This window comes from Berghia stephanieae, chromosome 4 (genome assembly GCF_034508935.2).
Source record: "Berghia stephanieae isolate SIO BIC M18660-M18661 chromosome 4, UCSD_Bste_1.3, whole genome shotgun sequence".
NCBI classification, from domain to species: Eukaryota; Metazoa; Mollusca; class Gastropoda; order Nudibranchia; family Aeolidiidae; genus Berghia; species Berghia stephanieae.
The window spans coordinates 67979451-67984916 of record NC_088363.1 but is presented as its reverse complement, the minus strand read 5'-3'; the positions used below and the strand labels follow the sequence as shown (position 1 = coordinate 67984916).

General features: G+C 33.0%; 1 long non-coding RNA gene across 1 annotated transcript; it reads right to left on the bottom strand.

Annotated features, from left to right (window-relative positions):
- Nucleotides 1-415: 415 nt before the first annotated feature.
- On the bottom strand, nt 416-4485 carry LOC144971101 (uncharacterized). The gene is made up of 2 exons (XR_013645067.1): nt 1108-4485; nt 416-583 (listed from the first exon to the last, which is right to left on the bottom strand). It is a non-coding gene; the product is annotated as an uncharacterized LOC144971101 (long non-coding RNA).
- Between the last annotated feature and the right edge of the window lie 981 nt (nt 4486-5466).

Sequence of the window (5466 nt, the reverse complement as noted above, 5' to 3'; positions counted from 1 at the left end):
AAAGTTTTTATTTTATTATTTTTTATGGATATTTTTTGTTTGATATCTGTCTTGAGCACATTGTATTAGAATTGTGTCAAACACTTCTAAACAAATTCAATAATAATTCAATTCAGATTTTCTATTACTATTACAAAGGGACAGACAGCAACTTCCCCTTCTCTGTATCTTTAAAATAGAATATTAACGTCTCTCATGGGATTGAGATAACTCTAGGCCTGGAGCAGACAAACATCTTTATATTTTTCTATTTAAAAAACAATTATTATTTCAGCTTCTTTTCAGCTTTTCAGGGATCAACAAATTAACAAATTAGTTCGATCAAATCAACTCTTCTTAAACAGTTATACACTTATTCTGAAATGTGCAATTTGCATGCAATAAAACTGATGGAAAAATGAAGAACAATATAAAATTTGTTTGGTGTTTCCAAAATGGAGCTTAAAGATTCATTATAATGCATTAAAACATTTTTTTTTACCATACAACTTTTGATTCATAATAACAACAAAAAAGCTCCAGCATTATCTCTCAACGCCTTCGGCAGTCAACTATTGAATCTTAAATTGAAGGCAATCACAACCTGCTCTTTGTTTTTGTTTTTAAGGGTTTTACGGCGCTTGCAACACATTAAGGTCATATAAGCGCCAGTAAAAAGGAAGAAAATGGGAAAGTAAAAAGTTCTAGAATTACAATTAAAGCACAAAAGAAAAGGTGAGACAAAGGGGAATTGGTTCAAATAGGGAACAGATGTAGATTCCAAGAGCACACCATCAAAGTACTTAGTTTGAGATCACCTAAAAGTCTTATCCAGACACAAGCACAGGTCCCAAATAAGAGGAATACACTCAGATGTTGATAAATCATATAATATAATATGTAAACTAAACATAATACAATGCATAACAGAGAGATGATTTACAAGGAAAAAAATATCATCTCCCAAAACTATAACTATACATTCGACTGTTTCCCTCTCAACCAAGGACTCCGACCAAGGTCAGGACAAAACCAAGCAATCTCATTCCAAGACAAAGACAGAAAGCAATTGGAAAACAGATAAGAGGGGATAGAAGTACCTCCCTGCCCGCTATGGGAGGTAGGAACCTGCTCTTTAAAAAAAAAAAAACAAAAAAAAAAAACTATGATTGCAGTATTTGTTAGCACCAAAAGTGAATTTGCTAAAGTATGCTAAAAAAAAATAAAATAAAAAAAAAACAAAAAAAAAAAAACAACAACTGTTGTTTGTACGTGCTCCAAGACCAGCTACCTCAAAAAGAAAGAAAAAATAATACAATAAACAAAAGTATTGTTTTGTTGGGGTTTTTTTTTTGTTTTTGTTTTTTTGTTTTTAATTAAATTAAATTAACAAGTCTAAGCTCGTACGAAGAGAAGAAGAAAGAAAAAAGAAATGGATTTTATTCCTAAAAACAAAATTTTGATAATTATCTTGCGAATAGCGTGAATTTTTTTTGTTTTGTTTGATATTTATTTTACAACGTTTATGACACTATAAAGTTTTTCAGCAAATGCAAAAAAAAAAATAAAAAAATAAAGAAAAACAAAAGAGATTAAAGGATAGTCAAAAGATCTTTAAAAGTTTATCAGCGCTCAAGAAAACGAAAGACAGGAAACAAGTTCAAACAGAGAACAGGAGTATATCAAATAGCAATCTATCAGAGAGTAAAGGAGACAGCAATGATGTAACCTCCCCAATCGAATACCCAAATTGAAAGGAAACAGAAGAGACAGAAGTGTAACCTCCACAAATCACGATCAATGTTCCCCCTACATAAAGAGTATATAAACTTAACTAAAGAAATATTTAAGTTCTCACATGTGATCAGACAATAAAAAAAAAAACAAACAAAACAGCTAAAAACAATAACCCTGACACGATGAACTCGCATATTGTTTTAACCAATATTAAACGTGTAAACATTGCTTTTCTTTCATTGGTTTCAATAAACATGGACTACTTTTAAGCTTTATACACGAGTTAAATAATATTCTATTGAGTGAAGTTTTAAAAAAAAATCTCAATAAACAGCAAGGGTCAAAAGAAATATAAAAAAGTGATCTCCATAAGTTGTAATAATATAACAAAATAAACAAAAAAACCATTGCAAAAAGTAAATTATCATAAATATATAAATTGCATATCAACCATAACATTTAATGTTTAATTTATCAAATCACAAACTCTAGCAATGAAAATATTCTATTGCTTGGTAAAATCTCATCAATTTGTCATGTGAAAACACCATTGCACTCGCAATATAAATAAAGAATAACAAATCAGATTAAACAATGCTTTTCTTGACTTTGAGTTTATTGCCACTTGCAAAACTCTCGGATAGATAAGTGCCTTACATATAAAGGTGTTTAAATTGAAAAATTAACAGAAAAAAAGGCATAGCAGTAAATACACCTTTGTACTGAGTCTGAAACTAATCTTTGATCGATATGATAACATTTTCACAGCAATAACTAATTTAAAGTGAAATTATTGCAAATTTGATATAAGTTATAAGACAAGGGACAGAGAGAAAGTTAACAGGGAAAAAAAATGTCTCGTTAAAAAAAAAGTGCATACCATTATTCCTATCTATATACACATTTAAATTAGATTTTATCCCTTAAAGCCAAAAAGCCCATTCAGGTAGAAAGTTATCGATAAACAATGGCAAGATAGCTACTGTTACTGTTATTTTGTTTCATTTTTGAAAGATTAACTTTCATAAAATTCATAAGACGCCATGGACTCAACATCCCAGCAATGAGACAAGTAAATTTAAGGTGAACCCAAGGATTCCTATCAACCTAATATTTAAAAGATTGTTTTGTTTTTGGATTTAAGTGTTGTACGGCACTTGCAATACACTTAGGTCATATCAGCGCCAGTAAAAAGGAAGAAAACGGGACAGTCAAAAGTTCTAGAATTAAAGCACCATAGAAAAAGTATACAAAGGGGAAAAGATGAAAATTCCAAGAGCACACTATCAGTGTACTTGGTATGAGATCACCTAATTGTCTCATCCTGACACAAGCACGGGTCCCCACTAAGAGGAACACATTCAAATGTTTACAAATCATATACAGTATGTAAACAAAACATAATACAGTGCATAAGAGAGAGATGATTTACAAGACAAAAAATATCATCTCCCAAAACTCTATGCATTTGACTGTTTCCCTCCCAGCTAGGGTATCCGGCCAGGGCCAGAACAAAACCAAGTAATCTCATTCTAAGACAAAGACAGAAAGCATGTTGGAAAACGGGTTAAGGGGATAGAAGACACAGTAAGTGCCTCCCTGCCCACTATGGAAGGTCAGGAAAATATTTAAAAGAAACTGTCCACGCTGGTTTGTCATATTATAGTGGTCCTTCAGAGCCATTAGGCCCATGGGGCTCGAGTCCATCACAAAGTACTTTCACCTGATCTAACAGACCCAGCTACCCAATCACTGCTGGGTGGACAGGGAGGGGGCAATAAAAAATAATCGCAATTTCACCAAGAATCGATCTTGGTCCTAATGCATGTGATCGAAGCAAGTGCTCTATCAAATGAGCCATCATGACCCCTTAAGGCCCATGAAGTAGGAGTTTATCCCAGCTTCTAAAGCATTCAATGAAAAGAAGCAATTGCTTGCTACCATTTGGAATGGACATTTGTCAATAGCTCAGGAGTCCCCCAATATCTCAATTGGTAGAGAACTCACCTCATTAGCAAAGGGATGGTATCGATCCTGGGTGCAGTCATGCTTTTTAACTGACTACCACTCCACCCAGTGGGTAGCTGGGTCTATTTGATCTGTTAAAAATAATTTGAACTCCTACCTTTAAGTGGTCTTCCAACAATTTCCACACACAGGAAATGTACCAAATAACTACTGTAAGCAAGCAAACATCATGGCTGTCCTCAAATAAGGGAGACGTGACACAACTTCTAATTAGCAATTAACCTCTTTTGCACGAAAGTCCTGGAGAACACAATATTCCATCTAAAAACTAAGTGACTCGATGGCAGACCGACGGAATATGAAATTTCACCCTCCGAGATATCTTTTGCTGACCAAAAGCCATTTGACCATGATCAAACATTGCAATAGGCTGAAAGAACTTTGTACCTGAGACTGCATATTGACAGTCGTCTAAATTGGAGCTATCACACCCAACATAAGGCAAACAGAAGCTTGGGCTTTGCTATATTCTGTCAGTATCCTAAAAAGGTCAAGGTCAAGGTCAAGGTCAGGATAACACATAAACGGAATTAGTGAGGCCAATACGAGAAAGTGACAATGTTGCATGGGATCTCCGCCTTGTAAATATAGATTTTACAAGAGGATTTGAGACATGAAGAAATCACAAATGAAATGCTTCATTATCATGTTCATAATTTCAAATGACCAAGAAATTGCAATCACCAAGAGGATTTGAGACATGAAGAAATCACATATGAAATGCTTCATTATCATGTTCATAATTTCAAATGACCAAGAAATTGCAATCGCCGTCTCAACTTATTTAATAAAATGCAACAACATTCACCATATCCTGCAGAATATGATAAATGCTCTGTTTGGGAGTCTTTCAAAGCATCACTTTGACTTCTTTGACTGCATTCTCCATCCTAACCATCTTTGTGAAGTTGCAGTGACGGGTACTTAAGGAGGAGGAGAAGAAGAAGAAGAAGAAGAAGAAGAAGAAGAAGAAGAAAAAGAAGAAGAAGAAGAAGAAGAGGAAGAAGAAGAAGAAGAAGAAGAAGAAGAAGAAGAAGAAGAAGAAGAAGATGAAGAAGAAGAAGAAGAGAAGAAGAAGAAGCAGAATAAATAATATAATAAATAATATAATAATATAATATAATAAAATAAATATAATAAAAAAAAAAGAAGAAGAAGAAGAAGAAGAAGAAGAAGAAGAAGAAGAAGAAGAAGAAGAAGAAGAAGAAAAAGAAGAAGAAGAAAACATAGTCCATGTCCACACATATTTTGATACCTCACCGCTTCTTTCCCTTGAAAAAGGATTGTATGTTTGTTTTTATTGTTTTTAAGGGTTTTTACGAATGTTTACAAATCATATATAATATTTATACAAATTATAATACAGTGCATAACAGAGAGATGATTTACAAGGAAAAAAATATCATCTCCCAAAACTAACCATACATCTGAATGTTTCCCTCTCAGCCAGGTATCGGCAGGTCAGGACAAAACCAAGTAATCTCATTCTAAGACAAGACAGAAAACAAGTTGGAAAACAGATATAGGGGGATAGAAGACACAGTGAAAAAGGATTAAGTTAACAATTATAATGTTTTCAAGGAGTTAGTCTTTAGCATTCTGCATTGTGCATAATATTGACTGATGAAAGTATGCCAAACAAGATATTATTATATAATTCATATGGTAATCAGATTGTTGAAATATAATGAAATCCACAAAAATATGCAATTTTTAAATGAT